Genomic DNA, 20,002 nt, shown 5'->3' with positions numbered 1-20,002 from the left:
TCCAGACAGACAGACAGGTACTGGCCAATCAACCAGACATCATAATAGTAGACAAGGACCAGAAGACAGCAGTGGTGATGGATGTAGCAGTGCCAAGTGACCAGCAACATCAGGAAGAAGGAGTATGAGAAGCTGGAGAAGTACCAGGGCCTGAAGGAAGAATTAGAGAGGATGTGGAAAGTGAAGGCCAAAGTGGTCCCAGTGGTGGTAGGGGCACTTGGGGCTGTGACTCCCAAGCTGATTCCAGGAACAACATCAGAGCTCTCTGTCCAGAAGAGTGCAGTGCTAGAGAGCAAGGTCCAATCCCTCTTCGCACTGAAGATGTTGCCTAGTCTGGCAATGAAATGTCTGCAAGAAAACAACAAGGCTCAGCGAGCACCAAGGACTCCACCATTCCTGATTTCAAAACACAGTTCACCTATCTGAACCTGCCTGGTATTAAGATCTTCAAGATGACCCTTCTTAATATTAACCTCATAAAAATCAACACATTTATCTTATATTCTTTAGTTACAGAACTCTGCTCATACAGGGGCACAAGGCATTTAATACAATGAATGGATGAAATTCACCCAGGCATTTAATACAATGAATAAACCTGTTTTTTTAATTGTATTTTCTGTCTATCCTGCCATCAAATTGTTTTAATTATGCTTCAATGATTTTATTATGCTATTCTATTTTTTATTCTTATTGTTATTTTTGTTTAATATAATAAAAAGCATTCAGTGATGTCAGCTCTCAGAGAAAAAAAATCAAAATTCATCTTGTGGTTTTATTATTTAAGCCAATACCAGATTTATTATTATTAGGTGTGGTTATTACTGGAATTATATGACACTGTCCCTAAAGGAAAAATTGCACTGTTTACAAAAATAAGATGAAAACAGAGGTAAAACCAATACAATGAAACCACAGTATATCAGCAGTTAATGGCAGCTAAAAAACTTTGAAGCCTAGATGAAAAGATACATTTTAAGAAATTGGTTAAACTGTGATACTGAAGAGGTCACAAAAAATCTTCAAAGAAAGGGAGTTCCATTTCAAGGGCAGCACAAACAAGAAAATGCTGTCTTGGATAACACATCCATTTCCAGCACTGTCCAGCACTGAACTACAAGAAAAGTACACTAAAGATTAAAATGGCTGGCCCACTAAATGCTTTCCAACAAATACCTTTGTCCTTAATCAACAACAAAACTAAGATTGAAAAGATCTTAGAAGCTAATGAGGAGACAGCATAAATAATTGGCAATTGGTACTGTATATGATCCTATCTTGGAAATCAGAAGACGCTTAATCCTTGGGAGAAGAGCAATGACAAATCTCGATAAAATATTTAAGAGCAGAGACATCACACTGACAACAAAGGTCCGCATAGTTAAAGCAATGGTGTTCTCCGTAGTAACATATGGCTGCGAGAGCTGGACCATAAGGAAGGCTGAGCGAAGGAAGATAGATGCTTTGGAACTGTGGTGTTGGAGGAAAATTCTGAGAGTGCCTTGGACTGCAAGAAGATCAAACCAGTCCATCCTCCAGGAAATAAAGCCAGACTGCTCACTTGAGGGAATGATATTAAAGGCAAAACTGAAATACTTTGGCCACATAATGAGAAGACAGGACAGCCTGGAGAAGATGCTGATGCTAGGGAGAGTGGAAGGCAAAAGGAAGAGGGGCTGACCGAGGGCAAGATGGATAGATGATATTCTAGAGGTGATGGACTCGTCCCTGGGGGAGCTGGGGGTGTTGACGACTGACAGGAAGCTCTGGCGTGGGCTGGTCCATGAAGTCACGAAGAGTCGGAAGCGACTGAACGAATAAACAACAATGATCCTATCTTGCAGGCTGCATTCAATGGTACCTGAAGCCTCAGTCTGTCTTTAATCATGCCCTCACAAAGAACACAGGCATGACATGTCTAAGACATGGATTGCTATGACTTGTATTTATTTTTTTTCATGAATTAATTGCGCTGGATTGTTAAAACAAAAACGAAATTGGTAGGGAACCAAGAAATGTGGTTGGTGTTGGCACTAGAGCACAACTGAAGTCTTAAATGTGATGCTACAGAATTTTATAGACAGGAGAGTATAAATTGCACAGGACCTCTAAAACTGTCCAAGAGTGAGGAACCGCTTATGGCTGTGTGGAGATCCTCAAATTTTAATTTATGTGGGGGAAGAGGGATGAGCCTTCTGTGCAGAACCAAAATTACCTCCCATGTATAGAAACAAAACATACATTTAACAATCACAAAATGTTCTAAAGTTCTTCTCTCTGTGCCAATCAAAAGAGAATGGCATACAGTAGATCCTGAACTTTAGAGGCTCTAGCAGAGGCATCAGAAGTTATTGTGCCATTATAAATTCTAGGTAAATGTGATACTACCTTCCACCTAAATATATCAAGAAATATTTATATTACATTTTGCTTGTGCTGAGACTTCTAATTCAGACTTCCCAATGTGCTATCTTCCCAGTTGGTTGGGACTGAAACATCTAGAATTCTTGCTGAAAATTGTGATAGTTGCATTCCCAACATATCTGGAAGATGGCAGAATGATAAAGGTTGCTGTCATCACTGCACTATCAAATTGGAAGTTCGGACAGAAAAACCCTTTTTCTGCTTCCTTTGGGTCACTGGGAGCTTTCACCAAGCTGCCTAATTTTCTGTGGCAAAGGGAAGTGTTTGGGTTTGAAAATGACTCACAAAGCTACTCGTTGTTCTACACTTAACAATGGCTGACTACTTCTTAAGATGTCTCACAAGTCAGATGCCATGGAAGTGACATTCTCTTTTCCATGATTGGCATATACCTCCACCACTGAAGCAGACAGCAATCTTACATAAGAATTGGCTCAATAGAGGGGAAGCCAATTGCCACAGGGCTGTAAAATACATGCCTTTAATTATAAAACTTTCAGGCTCTTTGGGTATTTATTTTACTGATTGCTCACATTTATATCGCTGCTCATCTCATACAAGGTGACTCTGGGCAGTGCACAACAATGAGGTAAAAACAGTGAATAAATTTAAAACAATCATTATAAAAAGATACGATTATTAAAAGAATATTATCACAAAATTATAAAATCACTATAAAATACACCAACCCCACAGAGAGAGCAAGAATGTCAGTCATAGTGGAGCCATCTAACAATGTCTCCTGTAGCAAAGCAGCTTCCAACTGTTGCAAATAATCTCTACTTCCACAGACTAAACAAGCTGAAAAAAGGAAGCAGGCATGTCCAGACAACTTCTAGTTTTGCTTATCAGCATGAAGCCCCACACACTTTCAAAGGAACCCCAGTTCCAATTTGCAGCTCAGCTGGTCTTCAGTGCCTAACCTGTCCTGATGTGGAGCACTTGGCCCCCAAAACAGCAGCAATTATATGTGGGTAAAAAAAACCCCACCTTTAAATTATTTTCCTGTCAAAATGTAGCCTGGGGAATCTATAAAATTGCATATCTCTTGGCCACAGTGCAGGGCATTTTAAACAAGAAGGTGCTGTTAGGTAGTCCAGTATTAAAATACCACAACAGACACATTTAATCTGAATTAACTTTCAACAGCTTCAACATCTTGAGACTTCCCTATCCATAAGATGGTCTCTCCCCTACCAAGGCATTCCAGGAGAAAGGCCCATCAGACACTGCTAGAGGGTCTTCTCCTAACTGTCCCCAGACTGTGTGATATAGTCCTTGGGAGCTGCTTATGCACCCCACTCTCTTTGCCTCTAGAAACATCTCTTAACATTGTTAACAGATGGCTGTATGGATTTAACTTACATTTTTGAACTTTGCCTTTCTGCCTTTTCTTTCTTGTCGGCCATGTTGAAGATTTAAATTGAGTAAAAAGATAGGAAACAAATCAGATAAATGCCTATTTTCAGCTCTGTCTGGTTTCAGTTCAGATTTAGTCCTTTCTTTTACTTTGAGTAGCATATAAACAGTGTTCCCAGGTGGGTAGAACAAGGCCCATAGTTAAAAGTTAGACGTTCCTAACAATGTGGCACTAGGTTCATTCATTATATAGAATTACTGCAGTATCTAAAATAAACTAGATCACCAAGTCCAAACCCTAGCTAAAATGCAGGGCAGCAAAGAGAAAGCAAAGAAAAACATCTCAAGTTTTTCCATTTCAATACACTGCTTGGAAAGAAGCACTGAAAGTGAAATTCATTTTCTGTTCCATTGGCTTCCAAGAAAAATAGAGCTAAGGCTTATGTATAAGGAGTGTCTGCTTGCTTAGTACAAAATACTTCATGGGTTTCAAGTTACACCAAGTGCAGAACCAGCAGTATGATAACAAAAAGTGGATCTCTGCCACTCTACAGAATGATAAAAGTTTTTCTCATAATTCATTTTCCGGAATATAAACTAGATTCCAGCAGTGCATCCACCTAACAGTTTCTACCGCTCTACTTTAGCTTGAATATATAAAAACAGTCAGCCTGAATTCAGATCTAAATGCCAAGTTTCAGTCTGCAGCAAACTTTAAAGGGCAGACATAAACTTCTGGAAAAAAAGGTTGCAATGGAAATACTGACCCAATGGTTACCTACAATTAGCAATATTAATTACTGTGCAAGCTTATTTGGAGAGCCAGTTTGGTGTAGTGGTTAAGGCACCAGGCTAGAAACCGAGAGATGGGGAGTACTAGTCCCTCCTTAGGCACAAAGCCAGCTGGGTGACTTGGGGCCAGTCTCTCTCTCAGCCCTACGAAGGAGGCAATGGCAAACCACTTCTGAAATCTTGCCAAGAAAACTACAGGGATTTGTCCAGACAGTCACCAGGAGTCAACATCGAAGGCACTGACTTGAAAGTAGAAAACATCAGCAAAACAAAACAAAACAAAACCTTATTTGCCATCTTGTATAAAATAATTCCTAATTATCCATTTAGAAATGGTATATTACACTTCTAATAATACTGCAGAATATCACTGGGAAAAAAACATGTTGAAAATATTTTAGTACAAAGACTTTCCTTCTCTGATAAAGTTTTTATTTAGTTAGTTACTTACTAAATAAGTTACTTACTTACTTACCCACAATGAAAAAGATTCTCAGCAGTTCACAATACAATCACCTGACAAACAATAAAATATCCATGGTACAGTAAAATACAAAGATAAGAAAAAGAATAAATAACATTTGTTTGCAATCATTTATTAGAAGACTTTCCAAATCTAATTCTGGAAATGGAATTAAGAATTAAAAAATAGATAAAATGAGAGAACAAAGAGAATGGGAAAATACAGGAATCACTGCACTGTGTCTCCTTCCTTCCAATACTTCTTATGGAATATGGAAATATCTGGCCAGATTTTTTATTTTTATGTATGTGTATATTATAATATATATATATACATACGTACATACACACACACACATATACATACACACGCACACGCACACACTGTTTTGAAACATGTCTGATAATTCTTTGGGATGGGGGGGGAGTAAAAAAGCAGCTTTACCTAAAAGAACTTGGGTCAAATTGCATCTCTCTGCTACAGAGGTCTCCTGGTTAACGGCGCAGTTAGTTTGAAATATGGCATTTTATAGTGGCAGGTAGTATTTTTCCTGCATTTTAGTTCCTGCTGTTTTGAACAGCACCACCAAGTGTGACCATTTAAAAGACACTATATATTTTCAAAGCAAGACTCCGCTCTAAATAAAAAATAGTAATCAAAATACTCTGTGTGCTACACTTCCTCAGCTGCATTCTCCCACAACCACATCATGTATCACATCTAAACTGTAGTCATAATCCAGTAAAAACAAACACATTTTATACTGATAGTAGGGAAAAAAATTATCTTGCAAACAGATTGCTATGGACATGGAGACAGTCCCCAGCTGAGCTTAAAATAAAGTCAAAACAAAGCCAAAGTTCCTTCAGAGGCACTGAGCAAACTAATTTCACAAAGAGCACTAAATGAAAAGGAATGGGAAGAACAGTTACAAAATTAACTGTATAAAGTGGTCCATTTCACCTCAACCAACTGCAGTCAATAAAACTGCATCTTGTAGTCACTTTTCTGTCAGCGCTGCAACTAGATTCACATTCTGATGGCCACCTACACATGCTCTCAACTACTAATTCCATCACCTAAAATCTGTCATTGGGCCTTAATATGACTGCTTATTAATCTGAAGCCATCTCCACCGTTCTCCAATACACAGAAATACCACATCTAACTAAATCAATACTGTTTACATGGGATGGAGGTACCAAGATGTTTCCTTTTGCTTCTGTGAGGACAGAGAAAATGACAAGGCCAGCCTTAAAGGACTGCTGGGATCAGGAAGTTTCACTCTGAGATGAACAAGATCAATGTTTAGTATCAAATAAGGCCAAGAAGATCCCCCAAATTAGCAGACTGTAATTGATCTACCTCTACTTTGCCCCCAACCCTGAATCCACATGTGTGCATGAGCATGTACCCACAGTTCAAAAACCAAGAGTTAATAGCAAGATTTGAAGTCTATCATCTTCCAGATGTTGCTAAATTCTCCAGGCACTGGCCTTATTAGCTTGAATTCCTGAGAGTCATAAGTTTTCCATCATCTGAAGCAGCTATGGATTCTACATATTTTTGCTATATATTTTGGAGAAATTGCCTTCAAACCAAAATCAAGAGTTTAGTCATTGCTTTTCCAACTAATGCATTTTATTAAAAGGCGTAAGTTTTCATGAGCTGCAGATTCACTTCACCAGATTCCTCCTGATTTTCAGTTACCACAGAATATTATGGCTGTCCTCCTACAAAGCGTTTAGACCAGTGTTTCTCAACCTTGGCAACTTTAAGATACATGGACTTCAACTCCCAGAACTCCCAGAAGTTGAAGTCTCCATATCTTAAAGTTGCCACGGTTGAGAAATACTGCTTTAGACTAATAATTTTGACTTCAAAGGAAAACTCAACAAAAACTACAGCACAAAGATGACTCAACAAAAAGCCCATTCAGAGGGTCAAAAGCTTTGTTTCACCGAAAAATATCAGGTTAATTTACCCAGTTATGTAGCAGATACTGGGAATTCACATATCAGTAGGTACCAGTGAATTAGAAAGGGAGTCTACAACTTTGAAAACTTTTATTTGCTTCAAGAATTAGTCAAATTGGCATAAAAGAGTTACAGAAGCCAGAAATATACCTCAAGACTCCCTTAATGACCTTGAATTTTTATCTGATGTACTGTATAACATATACAGATTTACCACTAGTTCTCTGAAAAGCCAAAGCAGACATTTCCAACTCTTTTGGGATTCATGGACAGATTTAGAGTTTAGGGAAAGACCCATGGTATAAACACAAGTGGCTATTGTGAGGATCTGATATCAGTGACTTAGAAATCAGAATAGAAAGACTATATTAGAAGTGCACAATTTGAGGCTTCAGGGTCACACACATCCCTCCCCCCTCCCCCAAATGGCTTGATTACCTTAAGACCCTCCAGAATTTACCAATTTACAAACTTAATGTGACAGAAAGGAAAATAATACATGGACACATTTAACATAATTGGCCCTGCCTACCAGATCATCTAGAGAAAAGGTCCTGGCGGTCCTGCACTTCCAGGAGATGATAGAAGCTAAAACCAAGGAGGGACTGCTTTTCAGTGGCAGCTCCAGTGCTTTGGAATAGCCTCCTGAGATCGGAATAGCCTTTTAATTGCAGGAGAATATAACTATGACAAACAAACAACTGAACATAAATTGTCCTGGCCCTACTCGCTTTTATTCTAGCCAACCTGCTTTTGGAGTAAAATCCTAGCATGTCATTAAAAGACCAAGTGTAACTCATCCCAAAAAACTGAGCACTCCCAATCTACAGGATTTGAAAGATTACCTGGACTCATGTATGACTGTCCAAACTTTAAGATCCTTATCACAGGCCCCAATCTCAGCCCATTCTGAAATGCAACAAGCAGCTAGAAGGCCCTCCTAGATTCTGGAAAGACCATCCCAGACATTCACCCCCACTCCAAAATTAACAAGTTTGCAAAATTTATTTTATCCAGTCAGTTTAAATTGTCCTTATCTGTTTTACTTGCATGCTGTTTGCAGCTGAATCACTTGATAACATTTTAAATATTTATTGTAAGGTGTCCTGATACTACCAGTGAAGGATGAGATTTAAAAATCTGAGTAATATATAAATCAATAAATTGAACAAAACAATCCTGAGTAGCTGAAGTTACATGTTCAGCCTGAAGCCTGGAATTCCTGATGCCATTTTGATGAAATTCCTAGAAATGAGGAAGCCCTTCTGGTTCAAGGACTGAGGTTTCCATAAATTAGATTAATGAGTTTTTCAAAAAAATGTACATTCTTTTTCAAAGTATGCTATTCAAAGTTAATTGCTCTGACATGAAGCCAGGTCAAACAGTCACAAATAGCAATAACTCTTCAATCAATAGTTCCAATGTTCAGCCTCAAAACAATGTATGCCCTAAGCATTATGTCCTCTCTCAAGGCTGTTTCAACCATTAGAAAACATCAATAGATTTTTTAAAAATAATATGTGATTGGAGAGGTAGATTCCATCCAATTATAGCTTGACATGCATATGGGTTTTAAATCCATACTGCTTTCAAAAACAAGATTGTTATCATGTAACTGTTAAATATGTAATTTGAAAAGCAATTCTTAGAAAACAGTTCTGTTAATAATGTTAATAATATGCATGTGAGCTTGATTTTTTTTTTTAAGAAAAGAGAATTTTTGAAATAACTGGGACAACCATATTTGGTTATCTTGTTTACTCCATTGAAAAACAAGTGGCATATACATTTTTAAACTGTACCAGCATGGTACTGTGTAACTTGGCGCTAGAAGGATTGTCATGAGTGAATTAATGAAAAGAAATGAGCATATGAATGTGTAATAAAGCAAGCTAGTTGAAGTGGCCCCCGTAACAAAGTCCTGCATGCCTTTACCAATAGTATTTATTGCTGGAGGAATCAAACGTATCAGAAATTCTAAATTAGATGAAAGGCAAATATAATTATAAGGTAGAGAGGAAGCAATCATAAAAGCAAACATGTTTTCCAACTTAAAGCCTGTGCTATGGAAAGTTATACTCAAGAAAGACAAAGCACACAGTGAAATGAAGAAATAAGATAAGAGTTTCCTAATTAAGTCTGAGAAGTGGAGTAAGTCAGATGTACAGAAAGAGTTCAGAAAGGTCAAGTTTCTATTTTAACCCTCTGATATCAAAGCTATGGCTGTGAATTTTTTAAATCAAAGTATGCAAAGTATATGCTAAGAGATGAAACAGTATGGAAGGGTTGAAGAAACCCTTGGGGTTTCTCTATAAATGAACATAATAGAAGTAGAGCTCTCTAACCCTAGGCCAACTATGATCCTGAGCTGGATCCAAACTTAGTCATGAAATTAGGGGCATTAGTTAGTCTTTATTAATTGGGATCTACCCTAGTCACATAAAAAAATGGGGACCCAACCCTTATATCTTGTTGCAAACATTCAAACCAGCAAAATATTCCTGCAACAAATTATGTATGAAACCTTCTAAGGCCAACCAGAAGGCTCTTGCAAAAACAGAAGTCTCCTATTCGCTATTTAACAAGAACCAAAAGGTTTTACTGAGGCTGTGTCCAAGAGCCAATAGAATTAATGCATGTGCTCTCTTTGAGAAAGCAGTAATGTTAATGTTTGTCTTTCCCTTAATTCCATTTTATATTATCTAAGGAAAATTTTTTTGACGAAATTCAATTGTGCGTACCTTTCTTGTCTTCCCCACTATGCCTCAGCATAATTTCAATTTTTTTGTTTGGTCCTGTAGTTTCATAACATACTTGGTGCAATTGATGAGTTTAACCATCAAACTTACATTGGCATCCAAACCTAGTACTCTCAAATCATCTATATATTCACATAAGCAACACTGCAGAACCTGAAATCTATTATACTTAACCTACTGCAGAGATATATCCACTGTAATGTGGTAAAAAACACTATGACACAATGCTCTTGTCACTAAGTGTCTCAGTCTTGACAAGTGTACACCAAAAGAAGTCACGGTACACTTAAAAGCACAGCTCAGACTCAAAAACATTCCCATTCCCTTTCTGGATGGAAAAAACAGGACATCAGGATGAAAGGAGACTATTGAGAGGGGTGGTCACAAAATAATTGCCCCAGAGTTTTAAGATGGACTACTGCGACAAAACATTGATTTCATAGTCAAGCAAATACTGAAAGACAAATTCAAACAAACTGTTTTGAACTGCCCTGTTCTGCTGTTAATAAACGATATAATTCCACGAAATTTCCATAAAATAGTAAGTTAATCACCAAATCAGTTCACATAAACACACAAGTCTATTATACACTACACAACTCACTTTCTCATCCCCATACAAAGAAGACCTACCCCCTGGGATTGCCTTTGAGCTGTTTAACTTTTATAAAATTCAATTCATTCACAGATACATACATACATACATACATATATACATACCCCATTTGTCCATCACCACAAATCTCTTTCCAGTTGGGTGTCCTCTACCCTTCAAGATCACATGCAACTGATCCCGGCTGTTCTCTCCAATATCTCAGCATCTGCCAGCATCTCTTCTTTTCTTTGGGTTTTAGCTGCCTATTTGGAAACTCCTGCATTTCAGCTCCATCATCCTCATCCATTCCGCCCAAGCATTCTCAGTTTCCACCTAGAGCTAGAGGCTTTCTGAGCTAGGAAAGGAAAGGCAGTGAAGAATTTCTCCACAGCCCAGAGTAATGGTTAAAATCTCTCTCTGTTTTGAAATGTTAGGCATTTGGCTAAAAGCAAATGAATTCCAACATTTAAGACAGGTGGGGATAAACAGGAGGCATTCGCAGGCATGAAGAGAAATGCCCAGAGATCCATAAGTCACCTTTGAGACCACTGAAATCAATCCTGTTAACAACCAACTCAAATGTTTTCCACCAAATTCAGTGATGGGCATCTTTTAATTTTCATTCATGTGAAGTTGTATACAACCAGCATTAACAGAACACTCTCTGCTTTCATGGATAGTTTTCCATCGACTAAAGCAGTGGTTTTCAACTGCTATGCCACAGCACACTGTGTGCCACGAAAGGTCCACAGATGTGCTGCATCAATAAGCCACAAGTAAATGATAGGAAGTGCCCTGTCTCCATAACATTACCGGGCGGACTACCTCCATTTCTCCTCCCAAGTCCCATCAACCTGTGATGTCACAGGACTTCCAGTTTCATGACCCGGAAGCCATAATGAGATGTGTACCATGAGATGAAAAAGGTTGAAGCCACTGGACTAAAGTACATGGTTAGTTTCTTCATGTTTAAAAACACATCTTTCAATTATGATGACATGTTATTATATTTAAACCCATGGGCACATCAAATCAGTCGCCATTCAGAGGATGAATAGCTCCAATTGTTACAACACTGAAAAATATGTTCACTCTGCATTTAAAAAAAAATCATACAAAATTTAAAATAATGCATCCAACTGATTTCTTCATTTCCATTCTCTTGCAAGACTAAATATAGGATAAGATGCCTTGATGTGACTTGAACTTTTCCAGTCTTGAGTGCCCAAATGTACCCAGGAAACAAATTACTTATGGAAGGTTTGAAAATAATTAGACATTTCCTTCAGGAGTTATGTAAAAATGCAAAATAAACCTTTTTCAGTGCAATCCATTTTCCAGATAAACTAGAGTGAAAACATTTTAGACAACCTGCAGTTGGGTAGAAGTCAAGAACCCAAATCTACTTCATGTTCATTGGGTTTGCTAAATTAATTTCTTATTTCACTAGTTGATCCAGTTTTTTTAGGTACACAAACACCACATGCCCTGAATGTATACTTCTCAGAATTAAAAATAAATGCCACTTGAATTTTATTGGCTTTGCAGTATCTTGTGCTTTTGTGCAGTATCTATTTAATCACTCACAACATACCTATCTTCCACATTGTGTTATGCCTTTGCTCCTGTTACTACTAAATACTTCTACCATATGTATGTCACACCAAGTTAAAATAATTTTCCAGAAAAAAATGGATTGACTAGCTTTGCATAGGTATAAAAAGTCAAAGGGCTGAGCACGATTTCAGATTTGAAGGGAAAAAATGCTTCAGAGCATATGTAGCGGCACACGTACCACCTGTTGACAAGTCCTGGTGGGAGGGGGTTATTTTCTCAGGATTGTGGTACAGATGTGAAATGCAGCTGCATGATTCCAAGAAAAGATGCAGCTGCTTTAAGGAATGGTAGCAAGACTCTACTTGAACACCCCTGTGATCTCTGAAACATTCCCCCACCTTTCAATTCCAAAGAACTGTATAGCCCTATAAAGTAACAAAGACTTCTTGGAGCAAACGGGAAAAAGAAAGATCCAACAGAATAATTCTGACCCATCCAGGTAGCCAGATTCTACCTTCAAGTTTGTCTTTTGGAGGAGAAGCAAGCCAGTACTCTTGGTTCAGATTACTTTATTTATTTATCATATTTTTATCACCACCCATCTCCCCCGCATGGGGGAGATAAAAACAATTTAAAATTCAATAAAGTTATAAATAATACCAATAATCAATAAATATAAAATACAATAAAATCCAAGTAAGGGCAGATCAAATTCAGCCCATAAAGGGGTAAGACCAGTCCCAGCAGGGCTAGGGAACTACTTTAGTCACTTGTGACAAGAACAAGCCAGAATTTGCAACAATTAATCTATATTATGGGATTTCAGCCATTGCTTTCAGATTTCTATGAAGTTTCAGCCATTGCTTTCAGATTTCTATGAAGTTTCAGCCATTGCTTTCAGAGTTCTATGAAGATTCCCTTTTCTTAACCTTGTTCTTTTCAATCGTATAGGAGGAAGGAACAAAAAGGAGTGAAAAAGAAAGAAAAGCCTATTCCATCAAAAGCATTGGAGCAGAGCTGACTGAAGTTTAAATGAAGAGCAACAAAAATGAAACCACTATGAATTTTATGATGGTGGTGGTGGTGATAAACTGCCAGGAATGTCTTCAAGCCTATGAGCTAATCTATATCACCCGTTATTTTGCTATGGTTCTTCCTTAGTCAAAATAAAATATTCAGAATAAATTACACAAACAGAAAGCATGAAGCCACAAAATAATGATCCTATACCAAAAGAAGAAAGCTTCTGAACAAGGTATCATAAATAACTTGAAAAGCTTGCATTCTAGTCATGAGTTGTACATGTACTAATATTTGGCTCAAAAACTGAGAAACAGACAAACATGGGCTTTTAAATATTTGAGATATACCATATTAACATTGCTTTGCTTTTTGCTAAAATAGATTACTATGACTAATAACTGGAGCCTATCATTATTTTTTTCCCAATAATTTACAAAGTCATTTCCTTCTCCCAAAATACAGAAAAGATTTTCTAATTAGCAGATCAGCAACGATTACAAATGATGTTATTAATAGCTGGTCTATACTAAGTAATCAGTATTTCTTTGAAACAGAAGTGGACATCAAGCACTCAGATATTCAATGGCTAAACTGGCAACTTAAAACAGCAGAAGCAGAGGCCAGCAAATACTATTATTTCAAGAAACCTAAGCTTTTAATAACCAAGATCAGAAAAAGGAGTAGAATCATGAAAACAAAACAGCTTGAAACACTCCTAATCTCATGCCTGTCTGAACCTAAGAACAGAAAAGAGATCCAGCAATGCCACCAACATTGCTTCAACTGAATACAATTTTGCTTACCATGGGGTGGTCTAGTTCCTGAGACAGAATTCCATATCCTATAATTGGATAAAATTTCTCACTAGTTGATATTACATCCATTTATTTTACACTCTTTATAATGGATATAGGAGTAGCTGCTAATAGTGACAGCAAAAAGTGTGCTCAGTCCTTTTCATGATGCAACAGCAGTAGTCAATGGGGGCAAATTTCCCTAAACACTCTAGCACAATAGAAATATAGAGACATACTGTATATACAATTTAAAGCAGTTTGAAAAATGTAACGTTAGCCAGGGTCTCAATATGGAAAGCTATCTTTCAGCTCAACTCATTCTTCTCTGTATCAGACACACTACTTATCTGTACTACTGTAGACCATGTGGTCACAGTTGTTCATATCTGTGTTTTCAAGAGAGTGATAGATAGCAAATTTCCATTTGTCCTGATCTTGCCATAATAATATTCAAATCTTTTCAACATTAATTCCTTCCTCCCAGCATGCAAATGTTCCATTTGTACAAATATCTGTACTGATGATGAAGAGCTCAAATTCAAGGTTCTAATTTCCTTTTATTTTGAACAGTTGGAGGAAACCAACCCCAAACACACACACACACACACAAATCTGTCAACATCTGCAAATGACTTACAGGAGTACGTTAATTTGTACATCCAACATGGTTCCCTGCAATTATTCTTGCCATAACAGCAAGGTCACAAATGAAACTAATGCACAACTAAGAGGTCTTGGGTGTGTCAACATACAATTTCTTTTTTAGTTTATGATTTTTTTCCCTAGAAAATACATGCCTTTAGGACATATTAATCAAAGAACAGCTTGGGGTGGGGAGACTAGATGAAGTAGTAAAAGAAATGGAAAGGAAGATAGCAGTTGTTTACAACATAGAAGCTAAGCAAGGAGCCAAAGGGGATTATATATTTACAAATATATATCAAATCAGTTTACAATCCTCACACAACATCTCTCTTCAGGTGATTAGGAGTTAAGGGAAAGGGAGTTTTCAGCAGGATCATGACAGAGAGAAGTTTGTTTGTTTTAATCTGCCTTTATGCCTTTGTTCCAATCTGGACTGCCTTCTGCCAACAGTTATTATTTTTAAAAGGGAAAACAGCACACTAGGCATTTAACCAATTGCATAAATTGCTTACTATGAAAAGTGCAGTCTCATTCTTTTCCTGTATATTTCATATATCTGAGCTGAATCCAAAGAAAGTATATGATACTTTAAGGTATATATAAGGTTACTGAAAACCAGATGAATAAATTATATTCACTGGTACTTCTTCCCCATCTAAAATATCTGCCCATGTTGCCATGCTCTTGAACATTTCTTTGTTTATATAATCATAGTTAAAAACACCATGTGGTTTTTCACTAGTGACGATGACAAGCTCTTTTAATGTTTTTGGAGTGGGAAGCAACAAGAGAGCCTGCTCTGAGAACCTGAAATCAATTGGTTTGATCTACCCCAGCTGTCTTCATTCTGAGACCTCCATGAATGTGTTGGCTGATTCTGTGCTCTATAAAAAAATCAAGCAATACAATGAAAAAAACATATATACAAAATAGTAAGGACACAACTCTAAAGTAACATGTGCCACATAATACCATTTTTCCTACATCATTGGTGCAGATTTCTCATCCAGATAAATTTATTAATGAATTCTTTTAACAGAATGTAAAAGAATAAAGAGGAAGAACTTGGTTAAACAAATTTGGAAGAACAGGACTTCATTCCATCCTCCTTTTTAGATTTATGTGTCATATTTTTAACTTCACATAAACATTTCCATCCATCCAGCACAGATAGATACACATACACTCACACACAATGTTTGTATGGAAATAATTCTGCCTCTGTGCAGAGAGCTGTTGATTTTCCTTTCTAGCTGCATCAAATGCAATTCCCAGTTTGGAAGGACAGTTATGATATAGGCTTGATAAGACTGGAAAAGAAAATTCTGGTCTTCATTTCAGCCACTACGTAGCAATCTTACAAAACCCTCACTGCAATTCTATTGACAGACTAGATTTTATACAACGTACAGTAACTGGGGTTGTCCATTGGTTTAAGACATAGAAAATAAGTCATTCAACAGCTCCTTATCTAAATCTAGACTTAGTAAACTTGTAAAATTTTATGGTTATCCTTTCATGTATGAACACATTTATGCACATGCATGGACAGTTTGCCTTTTCAAGTCTCTATCAAATTACTGCCAGTTTGGAAACTGTCTTATTGCTGTTCCTAATAAGCTTCCATCTCAGAAGTTATGGATATCTTCCAGTCTGGATAAACATAGTATTTGTTACTGGTCAATCAAAGTAAGGATAAGAATCATATTATGTATAGATCCAATGAAGAGAAATGAGAATTCATATTCCTCATTCATATCTCACACATCATTGATTTCTCAACAATATCCAACATTTGATAAATTCTGATAAATAGGTATTAAAATCCTGCCAATATTAATATATATGTCACCCTTTGATAAATCCTAGATCCTGTTACTCCTGCTTGTGGCTAACTTTGCAAAGAAGCAAGCTACTTCCCCACAGTTTTAACAAAATGTGAATCAGTTCTAAACTACTTTAATTGTGGTGTAAGGAAAGGATTGTGTTAAATGCCTGTATGGGAAACTATCTGAGAATCATGCTTATATAACCTAAGTTCAATGGTAGAAGAAAGATGGGGTTATAAATATAATTAAAACATATGCTACAATCAATACCTCAAAGTGTGCACTATCTGAACTCAATGCTAGATTAGTGTATTCTAAACAATTTGCATATGTACCAGTATCTTGACCTGCCCCAATACACACAAACAAATGTACATTTACATATGTGACATACGTCTTTTAGGGTTACTGAACATTTTGCTGAATTTATGTTCCATATGACTTTGATTTTTAGCAGAATTAAACAATACTGTTACCTGATAGTAGAAGGAAGAAAACAATTAGTAAATATTATAATAATGACAATCTAGAACAGAAATTCCTCTACTGCTTTCCTTTCCAAAGAATGCTAAGGGACCTGATTAATTTTTGGATCCTTCATTTCTCCCAGTAAGTTTCTTTACTTCCAGTTCGATGCAGCAGCTTACAATGTAGGAAGAATGCAAATATCCTTTCCTTCCATCAACAAAGGCATCCATGGAAGGACAGGAGGTTTAAAAAGACAAGATGGCATTTGCAATCACACAATCAAAACCCCACCTTCTCTGTATGTACATGTGACATTGAAGAATAGGGTTTCAATTGTGTGATTGACATTTTCCCTTTGTTGAAACCACCACCACCCATGGTGTGCTCCCCAAAAGAAGATATCAAAGATAACCTATGCCTGTTCCTCTTCAATCTTTTTTCTACCACAAACAGGACCCCCAAACAGTAAGTGCTGAAGTAAACTTCCAGTTTTCACTGATAATATTCATAATAGCCATTAAAGACCATGAGGCACACATTTTAGTCGCTATATACACATCTGTCACCCATATAGGAAGAAGTAGAAGCAACAGCAGCAAAAGATGCAGCAAGATGGACATGGAAAGATACTGTAGAAAAATGTGAGAATAGGATACAACACAGGCTTTCTGGGCAGGTCAAAGACTTAAAACTTGCCAAACACATAAGGAGCTCATGCACTAGGTGCCTGCAATCTTGAAGAACAATTCACAAAATATTAAATAAAACACCAAGTTTTACAAAAGTCCCAGTATTATTTGCTCTTACTGTATAGCTTTCTTCCAATCAAATGCTTTTCAGCACATATACTTTCCATTTACTTATTATGGGCCACAATTTGGCTTTTCGGTTTAATCTACTGAATGTACCTAATTTGTTTAAAGCAGACATTGTCAGTATTCTCCACTTCAAGGAAAAGGCAGAGTAGAGGGGAAATGAGGACAGATGCAGAGAGAATGGAAATACTATGGCATAACACCATTTTGGCCTTATGTTCAGTTAGATTATATGCCCAATGCTTCCAGTTCAATCCAAGTGGAAAAAACCTACAGGGTGCAACATTTATCCAGCTGTATGAACTTTGCAAACCAGATGTTCTCTGCCAACAAAGCAGGATCAACATAACACTGAATCACTGTCCTCTGCCACCAGCTGGATCTGCTTTCTGCAAGTCAACTCTTGGAATGTTTACGCCTTTGTAATATAGACCATTTCTTTCATCACCTGCTTAGATCTTGCAGTATGAAAGAGGTTTGGCAAGATTGATGATAGCCATCTTCACAAGTATTCCTGCTATAGCCATTAGCTGTTTGCGAAGTGTGAATATGCTATGCTTTCCTTAGCTAAAACTGCAATCTAATCTCAGGGCAAGTTATCTACTTGATCTTTTTTGCTATCATATTAAAAACAAGAAAATGTAAATTAAAATGAAAGAGCGGAAATGATTGCCCTACAGTATTTTAAAAGCAGGCATCATCAAATAATATAGTGGAAGTTGTATGAGAAGGTGTTTATGTGCATGTGAATAAGAGGTGAAAAACTGACCACATATCTCTTGTATGTTCCTCAACTAGTAAGCGACAAAAGCAATCTAACAGATTTCTTATATGCAAAAAAGGGAAATATTGCAGTGAGCAAAATTCTATAGATAGATAGATAGATAGATAGATAGATAGATAGATAGATAGATAGATAGATAGATAGATAGATAATATAATACAATTAAATTAAAACCAGTTTACTTGGCAATAATAAAATATGAAACATTAAGCATATAAAATAGAATATGCATTCCAAATTTCTAAACAGCCCTACAAATGGGACTTTCAGTGGTATATTTGTTCAAGTGTAGAAACAGAGATGAGTGCTTCAGACCACTGTATAACTAACAGAGAATAAGCTGTCCTTTCAGCATATCTTTTTTTAAAAAATTGTAAAAACATGCAGTGTCCTGTTAGTTTGTTCAGAAAATGTAGATCTATAAATCAATACATATTGCTGAACAAAATTAATATCTGAACTACGTTCTCTCCATACCCCATGCTTCTTTATACTCTTGAATATCTAAAGATTTAGAATATCTTCAGTATATTCTAAAACCATTTCTAAAACGCCATTATAGGATTATTATTTATAAATAGCATTTAAAATCTCCAGAAGGACTCTGCTAGAAAAGATTCTGAAGCACTCAGGGCTACCAGCCCATATCTGGTCATCAGGAGCTGTTTTAAATGAAGATCTCACTGCTCTGCTGGGCTCTGCTCTGCTCTTCTCAAACAAAACAAAACAAAGATTAATTATCTGATCCTATTATTGAACTAGAGTAGACTCCACATTCTGCCCAGGTTCTCCAACAAAAGCACTGTCTTGCTATTTTCAAGTTTGAATATCTCCTTCATGTTAATTCACCACAATCATAAGGAACAACTTTCTCCTTATCATTTCATTGGTGACTGGGGTGATAACTGTGTGTGCCAAGAGGTATAAAGAATCTCAGTCAATTAAAATAAATTGAATTTAGAGTATTGCTCTAAGAACACCCCCCTCCCCCATGGATAGATGGGCCTAATTTAAATTCAGTGTATGGAATAAAACATTTTTAAAAATAAATGTTTTGCCATATATCACTTATATCACATGTGGCATTCCTTCATATACTGCTAAACATACATTTTTAGAAATGTAACGCATGTTTGAAGGTTGAAGAATGCTCAATTTTTACTTAGGAAGCTTCAATTGTTGAGGAATAAGATGGTTCATGAGTGGCAAATTTAGAAATCTGCCCTATAGGCCATTGTGGCATCAATTTATTTGGCTCTCTTACAATTTTACTTATGAGATTTATAACTCAATTTTTCTTCAGAAGCTCAAGGTAGGAAATATAATGCTGCCTTCTGCCATTTTTACTCACAGTAACAACCGTGTTATGTATGTAGGCTGGATCAAAGAGAAAAACTGGCCCAACATCACTCAGTGACCTTCTGGGGCTAAGTCAGGACTATAATGTGGGCCTCCCCAGTGCCAATCCAATACTGTGGCTGCTACAGCCAATTACCTTGGAAAGTGGAGTATTCCCCATCTTACTGTATTAGTTACTACAGAGTTGTTGTGTCCAAGAGCACATCAACTCTGGACTGATCATCATGTTCTTATCTTTAGCAACTACACATTTTAATTCTGAGAGCAAAGGGGAACCACATACAAACTGCTACCAATCTGGAAAACATAATGGACTAATGTTTAACTTCTATTGACAAGACTCAGAAGGTTTCTTGG

The 20,002-nt window shown here is 36.9% G+C and overlaps 1 long non-coding RNA gene across 3 annotated transcripts in view; it reads right to left on the bottom strand.

Moving 5' to 3' along the window:
• The window catches only part of LOC134494059 (uncharacterized), a 187,903-nt gene that overhangs the window by 100,490 nt on the left and 67,411 nt on the right, over positions 1 to 20,002 (bottom strand). The window lies entirely within an intron of this gene.

This window comes from Candoia aspera, chromosome 3 (genome assembly GCF_035149785.1).
Source record: "Candoia aspera isolate rCanAsp1 chromosome 3, rCanAsp1.hap2, whole genome shotgun sequence".
Taxonomy (NCBI): domain Eukaryota; kingdom Metazoa; phylum Chordata; class Lepidosauria; order Squamata; family Boidae; genus Candoia; species Candoia aspera.
Note: the sequence above shows the minus strand (reverse complement) of the source record. Positions and strands in the feature narration are given on the sequence as shown.